The sequence below is a fragment of the Vicugna pacos genome, chromosome 11 (assembly GCF_048564905.1).
Source record: "Vicugna pacos chromosome 11, VicPac4, whole genome shotgun sequence".
Classification (NCBI taxonomy): domain Eukaryota; kingdom Metazoa; phylum Chordata; class Mammalia; order Artiodactyla; family Camelidae; genus Vicugna; species Vicugna pacos.
The window spans coordinates 18,223,545-18,236,564 of record NC_132997.1 but is presented as its reverse complement, the minus strand read 5'-3'; positions in this window follow the sequence as shown (position 1 = coordinate 18,236,564).

Genomic DNA, 13,020 nt, shown 5'->3' with positions numbered 1-13,020 from the left:
TACTGAAGTTGTCAAAATAAAAGAAACATCCAAACAAATAAATAAAGCATAGTCAAACTATATGTGGTTTTTGAGAAACCAATGTCAAATATAATATCAGTGGTTATAAATGAAAGAATGATAAATGATATAGCATACAAACACTAATCAAAGTAATACTCAAGTGAATATATTAATACAAAGAAGTATACTTCAAAGAATGAAAATTACCAAGAATAAGAACATTGCATAATAAACTTATCAGTTTACCAAGAAGATGTAGATTCCTAAATGTACATATACCTAAAAAAAGAGTTTTAAAATGCACAGAATAAAGAGGGTGAAGTTAAGGAGAAATAAAGAAACCTACAAATATAATTAGAGACTTCAACCCTCCTCTATTAGTACTGGATTCAACTAGGAAAAAGAAAGCCAGCAGGGATGTGGAAGAACTGAGCATCACCATTAACTAAAAAGGTAAAATTTACAATTACAGAATGCTTTACTGAACAGTAGCAGAATATACATTATATATATTGTATTCAAAATATACAAAAAAATTCAACAATAAGAGAACACAATCTGATTTAAAATGAACAAGAGATCTGAACAGACAACTACTGAAGATTTTCAGACAGTAAATCAGCATGTAAAAAATTGTTCAACACCATTTGTTGAATGAAAATTAACAAAGCGATGGGTTATCTCTACACAGCTTTCAAAGAGACTAAACTAAAACCTGACAGTACCAGTTGCTGGTGAGGATGCAGAGTAACAGGAACTCTCATGCAAGGCTGCTGGGAATGGAAAATGGTAGAGCCACTTTGGAAGACAATTTAGCTGTGTTTTACAAAGTTCATAGTATTACCATAAAATCCAGCAACTGCACTCCTAGGTATTTAAATATTACAAAGCTATATACATATAAAATTCAACACATAAATGTTTACAACTGCTTTACTCAATACTACCAAAAACTAAAAGCAACCAGGATGTCCTTGAGTACATGAATGGGTAAGCAAACAGTGGTACATCCATACAATGGAATATTACTGAATAAGAGAATGAGCCATCAAGACACGAAAATACACAAATGTATCTTGAATGAATATCACTAAGTTAAAGAAACCCATCAGAAAAGGCTACATATTGTACAATTCTAGTTATATAGCATTCTGAATAAAGCAAAATGATATATATTATAAACAGATCAGTGGTTGCCAGGAGTTCAGGGAACAAGAGGAAGGGATCAGTTTCCTAGGTGAAGCTTTGAGGATTTTTTAGCTTGGTGAAACCATCTGCATAATTTAAAAACAGGTACATGTTATATGTGTGTCAAAACCCACAGAACTTTACAGCACAAAAACCAAATATTGATGTATAAAAGTTAAAAATAGCTAGGAGATCAGTGTATCCCAGAATAGAATGTAGAATGTGACTAAAGAATCTAACTATATACAAAGGTATGTAAAACCTGGCTGAAGGCAAAAAGACCTAAGAAATTTTGATATGAGTGGAATCTGTGAGATTAACCCAACACAATTAACAAAATGGTAATAAGAATATACATACTGATAATTACATTAAATATAATGGGATTAACTGCTCTGACCAAAAAATATAGAGTGACGGACTGGATACAAAAAGAAGACGGATGTATATGCTGTCTACAAGAGACCCACTTCAGACCTAGAGACACATGCAAGCTGAAAGTGAGGGGATGGAAAAACAAAAATTCCATACAAACAGAAACCAAAAGAAAGCTGGAGTAGCAATACATATATCTAACAATATTGATCTTAAAATAAAGACTGTTATGAGAGTCACAAAAGGATTCTACATAATACTCAAGGTACCGGTCCAAGAAGGTATAACAACTGTAAATATATACACACGCAACAAAGGAACACCTCAATATATAAGGCAATTTTTAACAAACATAAAAGGAGAAATCAACAATAACACAATAATTATGAGGAACCTTAACATCTACTTATATAAATGGACATCCAGACAGAAACCAATAAGGAAATACAGACCCTAAATGACACATTAGACCAGATGGACTTAATTAATATCTAAGAGCATTCTAATTGAAAGCAACGTAACACACATTCTTCTCAAATGCACATGGAATAAACTCCAGAATCTATCACATATTGGATCACAAAGCAAGCCTCAGTAATTTAAGAAAATTGAAATCATACCAAGAACCTTTTCTGATCACAAGCTATAAGGTCAAAAATCAACTACAAGAAAAATAAATGCAAAAACTGCAAATACGTGGAGGCTAAACAATATGCCACTACACAATCAATGAATCACTGTAGAAATCAAAGAGAAAATTGGAAAATACTTTGAGATCAATGAAAATGAAAACACAACAATACACAAGTTTTGAGATGCAGCAAAAACAGTTCTAAGAGGCAAGATTATAGCAATACAAGTCTACCTCAGGAAACAAGAAAAATCTCAAATAAACAACCTAAACTTAAATGTAAAGCAGCTAGAGAAAGAGGAGCAAAGAAAACCCAAAGCTAGTAGAAGAAAAGAAATCATAAATTTCATAGCAGAAATGAATGAAATTAAGACAAAAAAATCAATGAAACTAAAAGTGGGTTCTCTGAAAAGATGAATAAAATTGATAAACCTTTAGTTAGACTCATCAAGAAAAAAGGGAGAGGGCCCAAATTAATAAAATAAAAAAGGAGAAATCACAATCAATATCACAGAAATACAAGGGATCATAAGAGGCTACTATGATCAACTATATGCCAACAAAAAGGACAACCTAGGAGAAATGGACAATTTCTTACAAAGGTGCAATTTGCCAAGGCTGAATCAGAAATAGAAAATATGAGTAGACCAATTACCAGTACTGAATTAAGTCAGTAATTTTAAAATATCCACAAGCAAAGGTCCAGGACTAGTTGGCTTCACGGGTGAATTCTAACATAAATTTACAGAAGAGTTAACATCTAACCTTCTGAAACTATTCCAAAAAATTAAAGTGGAAGGAAAAATTTCAAATTCATCCTATGAGGCCACACTCACCCTGATACCAAAACAAGACAGATATCAAAAAACAAGAAAATCACAGGCCAATATAACTTATGAGTATAGATGCAAAAATCCTCAATAAAAACTAGCAAATGGACTCCAACAATGCACTAAGAGGATCATATGCCATGATCAAATGAGATTTATCCCTGGGATACAAAGATTTTTCAATATCCACAAATCAATCAATGTGATGCATCACATTAACAAACTGAAGAATAACAACTGTGTGATCATCTCAATAGGTGCAAAAAAGCGTTTGATTAAAGTCAATATCCATTTATGATGAAAACTATCCAGAAATGGGGTGCAGATGAAACATACCTCAACATAATCAAGGCCATATATGACAAACACACAGCTAATATCACACTTAATGATGAAAAGGTCAAAGCATTTCCTGTAACATCAGAAACAGGACAATGATGCCCACTCTCACCACTTATATTCAACGTAGTTTTGGAAGCCTGAGCCATAGCAATCAGAGAAGAAAAAGAAATAAAGGGAATCCAAATCGGTAAAGAAGAAGTAAAACTGTCATTGTTTGTGGATGACATGGTACTATACATGGACAACCCTAAAGAAGCAACCAGAAAACTACTAGAGCTCATCAATGAATCTGGTAATGTTGCAGGATACAAAATTAATATACAGAAATCAGTGGCATTTCTATCCACTAATAACCAAATAGCAGAAAAAGAAATTATTTAAGAGAACTCTGGAACAACATGAAGCTTACTAATATTCTCATTATAGGGGTACCAGAAAGAGAAGAGAGAGAGAAAGAACCTGAGATATTTTTTGAAGAGATACTAAACCCAAAGAGGAATACACCAAGGCACATAGTCATCAAACTGAAAAAAATTAAGGAGAAGGAGAAAATATTAAAATTAGCAAGAGAAAAGCAACAAATAACATACAAGGGAACTCCCATAAGGTTATAAGCTGATTTTTCAGCAGAAAATCTACAGGCCAGGAGAGAGTGGCAAGATATATGCAAAGTGGTGAAAGGGAGAAACCTACAACCAAGAATACTCTGCCCAGGGAGGCTCTTATTCAGATTTGATGGCAAATTCAAAAGCTTCACAGATAAGCAAAAGCTAAAAGAATTCAGCACCACCAAACCAGCTTTACAACAAATGTTAAAGAAACTTCTCTAGTCATCAAACTATAAGAAAAGGACAAAAAGAAGAAGGGGGGAAAAAAAAGATCTTCAAAAGATTACTTTGTCAGTTTAGAGTCTTTTATGGTTTCATATACATTTTGGAATTGTTGCTTTAGTTCTGTGAAAAATATTGTGAGCACTTTGACAGGGGTTGCGTTGAATCTGTAGATTGTTTGGGGTAGTACAGCCATCTTGATAATGTTGATTCTTCCAATCCAGGAGTATAAGATATCTTTCCATTTCTTTGTATCATCTTCAATTCCCTTCATCAATGTTTTATAGTTTTCAAAGTATAGGCAATCTCCTTGGTTAAGTTTATTTCTAGGTACTTTTGATGCAATGGAAATGTTTATGCCACTTATAAAATTCTGGTTTTTGAAGTGGAAAAAAAGTGAATGAAGGGCTGCAAATGGCAAAATATCTTTCATTCTTATGGGTGAGTTGTATTCCATTACATATACATGCTGCATCTTCTTTTCCTTTCATCTATTGATGTGCATTTATAATGCTTTCATACCTTGGTAGTTATAATTGGCAATTATAAAAATAATGTTGCTGTCAATAGCAGGTGTATTTATCTTTTTCAATTAATTTTTATTTTGTGGATAGCTTTATTCCTTTGATAACAATGTAAGTTTAAATAGCTAAAGCTCTAAACCTTCTTAGAAACAATGAAAAAAATATATATGCAAATTTAAAAACAATGTGCAGTATTTTGGGTATATATATTTACATGCAATACATTGTACATGTGCAGTCAAATTGTAACAATTCTACCTAATAATACTGAAAAATGGGAAAAAAGGAATTAAGGAAATAATACCATTTACCATTGTACTAAAACATATAAAATACTTAGGACTAAACCTAACCAACTAGACAAAGGACCTGTATTCTGAAAACTGTAAGACACTGAGGAAAGAAATTGAATTCACTTAAGTGATGGAAAGATATAGCATGTTCTTGGATTGGAAAAATCAATATTGTTGAAATGGCCATAATTCCCAAGGCAATATACAGATTCAGTGCAATCCCTATCAAATTACGAATGACATTTTTCACAGAGTTGGAGCAAAAAAAAATGTTAAAAATTATATGGAAACACAAAAAATGCCAAATAGCAAAAACAGTCTTAAAAGAGGAGAATGGAGCTGGGAGAATCACCCTCCCTGGCTTCAGGCTATAATACAAAGCTACAGAAATCAAAACAGTATGGTACTGGCACAAAAACAGACACCTAGATTAATGGAATAGAATACAAAGTCCAGAAATAAACCCTTGCACCTACAGTCAATCAATCTATGACAAAGGAAGCAACAACACACAATGGAGAAAAGACAGTCTTCAACAAATGGTGCTGGGAAAACTGGGCAGCTACCTATAAAAGACTGAAATTAGAACATTCTCTTCACCATGTACAAATGTAAACTGAAAATGGATTACACACCTGAATGTAACACCATATACTATGACATTTCTAGAGGAAAACATAGGCAGAACACTCTTTGCCATAAATCACAGCAATATTTTTTATGACCAGCTCCTAGAGTAATGGAAATAAAAGTGAAAAATAAATAAATGGGATCTAATTAGACTTAAAATGTTTTTTACAGTTAAGGATATCATAAATAACATGAAAAGACAACCTACAGAATGGAAGAAAATAAATTGCAAATGATGTGACTGACAAGGGACTAATTTCCAAAACATACAACCAACACATACAGCTTAATATAAAAAAATAAGCAACCCCATCAAAAAATGGACAGAGGACCTAAGTAATCATTTCTCCAAAGAAGACATCCAGATGGCCAACAATCCCATGAAAAAATGTTCAATATCACTAATTGTAAGAGAAATGCAAATCAAAACTACGATGAGGTATCACCTCACGTCAGTCAGAATGAGCACCTTTAAAAATTCCACCGATGATAAATGCTGGAGAGGAAGTGGAGAAAAAGGAACCATCACACTGTCGGTGGGAATGTAAACTGGTGCAGCCATTATGGAGGACAGTATTGGGAGTAGTCAAAAAAATTAAAAAAGACTTGCCATATGATCAAGCAATCCCACTCACGGGTGTATATCTGGAGAAAAGTATATGTTGAAAAGATGCATGCACCCCCAATGTTCACAGCAGCACTATTTACAGTAGCCAAGACATGAAAACAACCCAAATACCCATTGACAGATGACTGGATAAAGAAGATATGGTATGCATTTATATACATATACATACATACATACACACAATGGAATACTACTAAGCCATAATAATGAATAAAATAATGCCATGTGTAGCAGCATGGCTGGACCTGGAGAACACAACTCTAAGTGAAGTATGCCAGAAACAGAAAGAAAAATGCCATATGATAGCACTTATATGTGGAATATTAAAGGACCCAAATGAACTCATCTACAAAACAGAAACAGACTCACAGACATAGAGAACAAATTTATGGTTATCAGAGGATAAAGCTTTTGGGAAGGGACATATTGGGAATTCAAAATTTGCCCCTCTTGGGGAGTGATGGACATATTAGCTATCTTAATTGTGGTAGTGGTTTCATTGGTGTATACCTCTATCAAAATTCATCAAATTGTACATCTGAAATATGTGTAGTTTCCTGTACAGGAATCATGCCACAATAAAGGTGTTAAAATAACTACAGATGTATATCTTTCATGAATATAAATACAAAAACTTCAATAAAATATTAGCAAATTAAATCCAAGACTATATTAAGACTATTAAACCAGGGTTTATCTAAGAAATTCACACAGTTCAATTTTGAAAACTGATAAACATAATGCACAATATTAGCAGACAAAAGAAAAGCCACATCATAACACCAATTGCTGCAGAACAAGGGTATGATAGAACTCGACATCCATTCATGGTGAACATTTCTTAGTAATCTTCCTCAATCTGAAAAAAGAGTATTTTAAATACTTTCACTTGACATATTTAATGGTGAAAGGCTGAGTATATTTTCATTGTGTTCAACAAATCAAGGATGTCTTCTCTCACCAATCCTATTCAATATCATACTATAAGCAGCCACCAGTATTAATAATGTTACAAAGATAAATGAAAGGCATACAGATTGTAAAGGGAGAAATGAAACTATGCCTATAAGCAGATGAGATGAGTGTATTCATACAAAACCCAAGGAACCTACACTACTGAAAGCTTCCTAGAACTGATAAGTTCAACAAGCCACAGTATACAAGTTCAACACACAAAAATCAAACATATTTCTACATACTAGCAATATGTATTTGGAAGCAGATTTTTTTAAATGCCATTTACATTATTTTAAGTTATCAAATACCCAGGAATAAATACAACATAATATGTGCAGGGTTTGTTTGTTGAAAATCACAAATTGATGATGAAAGAAAAGAAGACCTAAATAAACACTGTGTCCATGGATTGGAAGAATCAATACTGTAAAGGTGTCAATTCTTAAAATTTAATTCAATTTCAATAAAAATCTCAGCAAGATTTATACTAGATATAGACTGATTCTACAATGCAAAACATTATAATGCAAAGGATTAGAACAGTTTAAACAATTTTGAAAAAGAAAAATAAAATTGGACATACTACTTGATTATAAGAATTACTAAAAAGCGAGAGTAATAAAGACATCATGGTATTGGTAAACATATAGACATACATCAATGGAACAGAATAGTGAGTCCAGAGATGGACTCATTCAAATATAGTCTATTGATTTTGTGAAAAGCTGCAAAGACTGTTCAATGGAGAAATGATAAACTTTCAACAAATGGAACTGAGGCAACTGGGTATCCATATGAAAAAGGAAAATAACCTTAAACCTAATTCAAGTCAGTCAAAATGGATTGTCATTCTAAATGTAAATGCAAAGCTATAAATCTTTTAGAGGAAAACCAAGGAGAAATTCTTAAATTCTTAGGGTTAGGCAGAGATCTTAGATATACAATATTTATCTATTGACTCCAATTCCTCCTTGATTGAGGGTTGCTCCCTGGACATGGGGCGTGGTGGGGTGGTGATGTGTTAAATCATTCACAGACTTTTCCACTGGGATGAGCAATTTCCTAGAATACCAGAGAAAGAGTTCGGGTAGAGAAGGAAAGAGATACACATGCTTGAGGTGGGAAACATGAATGGGAAAGATCTGCCACAGCTGAGTGCAAACCCAGAATTGGGATGAGAATCTCCTACAGGAAAGAGGTAAAGGCAAAGTGGTAAGGGATGCAGTCGATCAGGTGGGCCTGTCATTGTCCACCAGTATTGCCCTCTGTGACTCTAGTGGCTCTCAAGGCCAGAGCCATGGAGACTATGATCTACTGAGGATGACTCTATATAAAAATACTGTCAGAACCTTTAGAATGCTCTTGCATCTGGGAGGTGAGGAGCGATTTCTGAGATTACTCACTGGAGGGAAGACATCACACGCATGTTGTCCTCTCTCTGTTTTATTGTTGTCTACACTAAGAGTAGAGTAGACTTTGGAACAGTACCCAGTGACAGTTAAAGCAGGCATAGCCTTTGATTGAGCAATTGCACTTGGGAGATGCTTCCTACAGAACGTAAGGCCCAGTACATAGGAATCTATGTGCAGAGATTTGTGTCCCAGGCACAGCGTCCACACTAGTAAATTGTTGATCATGATGCATGTTTCTTGAGGCCATTGTGGGGATGAAAGCTAATATATAAGAAATTCATTTTGCCAATTAGTTATCAATATTAAAACACATGGCAATGTGGAAACACTAAGATTTCCAAAAGAGGACTTCAGATTGACTACCCTGATTCCTCACACGTCATCCTCTGCACTTGGTGTTTGTCACAGCCCAGCACTCAGCAGGAGGAGCAAGGGAAACAGCAGAGACAGATGTGACAGTCAAGGGGAGGGGCCTGTGCTTCCTCAGCCCAGAATGGAGTCACCCTGGAGGGCTACCTCCTGGAACTCTGGCTCAGTAATTTACTGATTTTTCTTCTGAGTATTAATTAACCCCAGAAAGTGAGGGGTAAGAGCAAAAAAAGAAAAAAAATTCTCTGTATCTTGGAGATGGAGACTGAGCCCTGGCTGTGTCCTCAGGGATCCTGGGCTTTGGCCATTACCTGCCTGTCTCTAGGGGCTTTTTATCTCATGGAAGCAGGTCTCTCAGTGAGTGCTTCTAGGGAGCTAGGAGACTCAGGAACAAGTTTTCAGGAACCAATTCTAGCCATAGATTATTCTAGGATCCTTTTTAAACATCCCATAGTAGGTCAGAGACAGGTGGGTTCCAAGGGAATTATGTTAACTAAGAGAAAAATCTACAGGCTGAATGAGGGCATGCCAGGGGAAGTGGAGGCCCCAGAGGACTGTCCGCTCGGGGAACTATATGCCTTTGTGCTAACGATGCCCCAGGTTAGTGAGCAGGCTTTTGCAAGAGCCTGGTTTGCAGACTTATAGTACACGCTGTTGATTAATTGGAGATGTGTAGAGCTTATCAGGCCTTACTCCACAACTCTCATGTAACATTTATGCATCTTATTCCATCTCCCATCTCTCTCCACCACTTCTCTCGCTATGAGGATGACATGGCCCTTTGAAAAACCTAAAGCTAGAGAAAATGCAATGAAGTTAGTGACATGAGGTGAGATAAACTGAACTGTGCTGGAGTTAATTTTATTAGAGCCTGTGTCTGTACAGAGAGGCAGAGAGACGCAGTGGATGTGGAGTAGGACAACAGAGGACACTTCTCTATCACTTTTTGTCTTTGTGTCACTGTGTTCAGTGGCTTTGCCTCTGAAGTCTGTCTCATGTGAAGAAGCTTGAAACCACAGAGGAGGCTAGCACATCTTTATTCCCTTTACCTTTGAGATAAAGGCTATGATTTTGAAAGCTGGCATACTGGGATTTATCATCTGGATAACGTTTTCAAATAACATTATTATAATTGAACATAATAGAAAAAATAGTTTTGAAATAAACTAACATGTAGTAAATATAGCTTTACAAAAAGTGTTGTTATTTGAAGTATTTAGAAAAATACTCAGCTCACAATATATCATAAAATAAATTCTTGTTGAATTAGAGTCAAATATGACAATGAGATCCTAGAAAAGTGTGATGACTAATTCATCTCTTAATGGCAAATAATTTAAACACAAAAGTGAAGAATAAGAAGGAAGTGAAGGAAAAGGAGAAATAGTGAGATGATAGATTTAACTACATAAAATGTTAAACTTCTGTATATTGAAAATTCTTGGGAGCATACGAGAGAAAGAATTAATATTATTAATATGTAAAAAAATTCATCCAAGTCAACAAGTGAAATATAAACACTAAAAAAATGGTCAAAGGATAGGAATAGATAATGACAAAAGAAGAATTTTAAGCAATAATACACACATGATAAATCCAATTCATTCTAAATTATCTAGAAGAGAAAGACCCAGATGTTGCCTATACCATGGCAAAGTCCCAGATGTGCACTAGTATCCAGTACTGATGAGGGTGCAGAAAAATGGGCTTTATAATGCACTGCTTTGTAGTTGGGGGCACAAGTGACCCTATGGAGGGGACCTGCCACTGGAGAAACAGAGAAGAACTGTGGGGCAGATTACTTCTAAGAGGAAGGGAAAAGAAAGGAATTGGGACATACCTGCTCAGCTTTTCCTTCAAAACTCACCAATAACATAAGTTCATCCCCAACCTTCATCTCTATGGGAGAAGAGTGAATGAGGTTGAAAGAAAGAAATGTGTTACAACTACAGGAGACTGCATAGAAAGAAGCATCAGGAATTGGGAAGAAATCCCTCATTTCAACAAGCATATTCTTTTTTCTTTCAATTGTATAACTGCCTGTATTAACTATCTACGGTTGAGAAACTTCTATTTTGAAATAGGGAAGATCAAGAGAATGAGAAAACAAGCCACAGATTGGGAGAAAATATTTGTAAAAGACATATCTGATAAAGGACTGTTATCCAAAATATACAAAGAACACTTAAAATCCTAAAATACAGAAACAAATAACACAATTTTTAAAATGGGCCAAAGACCTAAAGAGATAACTCACTAAAGGAAGTGAACAGATGACAAATAACATATGAAAATATGCTCCACATCATAAGTCATTATGGAAATGCAAATTAAAACATCAATTAGAGACACTACACATCTATTAAAATGGCCAAAATCTGTAACACTGACAATATTAAATATTAACCAAGATGATGTAGAGTAACATGAAATCTCATCCATTGCTGGTGGGAGTGTAAACTGCTGTAGCCACTTTGGAAGACAGTCTGACAGTTTCTTATAAAACTAAACACTCTTATCCAATCCAGAAATTGTATTTACCCAAAGAATTTGAAAACTTATATCTACACAAAAACTTACATGCAGACATTTAAAGCAGCTTTATTCATAACTCCCAAAACTTGGAAGCAACCAAGATGTCTTCTAATAGGTGAATAAATAATAAACTATGCTATATCCAGACAGTGGAATATTATTCAACACTAAACAAATGGGGATGCCAAGCCATGCAAGGACCTTAAATGCATATTACTAAGTGAAAAAAGCCAATCTAAAAAGGCTACTTACCCCACAATTCCAACTATATGACATTTTGGAAAAGGCAAAACTATGGAGACAGTAAAAATACCAGTGGGCTCCAGGGCTCGGCAGAGGGAAGGGATGACTAGGTGGAGAATAGAGGATTTTTAGGGCATTGAAAATACTCTGTATGACATATTTAACTATACATTTGTGCAAAGCCATAGAATATACAACACCAAGAGTATATGGTAATGTGAACTATGAACTTTGAGTGGTTTTAAGGTTTCAGTGCAGGTTCATCAACAGTAACAATTGTACCGCCCTGGTGAGGAATACTGATAACAATATGTTATGCATCTGTGGGGGTATATGGGAAGTATCTGTACATTCTCCTCATTTTCCCTGTGTGGACCTAAAACTGTCCTAAAGACATGAATTCATAATTTTAAAAATAAAATTAGAAAAATATAACAAAGCCAAGGTTAAATATTTTATGGATTAATAAAACTGTATGTTTCTAGAAACATTGATAGATTGCTAGAAACAAAGATAGATGCAAAATAGATTACAAAGAAAGACTGATATCAGAGACCGCAGCCCACGGTCAAGCACAGAAGCACCACCATGATCTGGAAGCGGTAGTGGGGAGATTTACTCCCCTGGGCAGCAGCCCTATCAGAGCCAATGGGTGAACACCTCTCCTGGTGGCTCTCACACAAGCAACTGGAAGAGACACTCTATAAGTTCCTCTGAAGTTTCCCATGGGATCAAGTCTTAGTTGCCCTCAGTCTTTACTCCTTCCATCATTCTTGTCTGAAGTCTGATTCGGCTGGGCGGCTTAAATGACAAACATTTATTTCTCACAGCTCTGGAGGCTGGAAAGACCAAAATCAAGGCACTGGAAGATTTTGTATTTGGTGAGAACCCACTTCCTGCCTCATAGATAATCATCTCTTGTGCCCTCACATGGTGGAAAGGACCAGAGAGATAATGTGGGTCTCTTTAAAGAGGGCACTGGTCCCACTCATGAGAGTTCTGCTCTATGACATAATCATCTGCCAGGGGACCTAACTGCAAATAGTATCACATTGGATATTTGGCTTTAGAGTATGAATTTTGAGGGGACACAAAGATTCATTCCATAGCAGATCTCCCAGAGGCCTCCTTTCCATTATCTGGGATTTTTTTCCAGCAAATTACCTATATACATGTTCTTACTCAATCTCTGCTTTTGACAATACCCCAAGTGAAATTAAGTTTAATCTT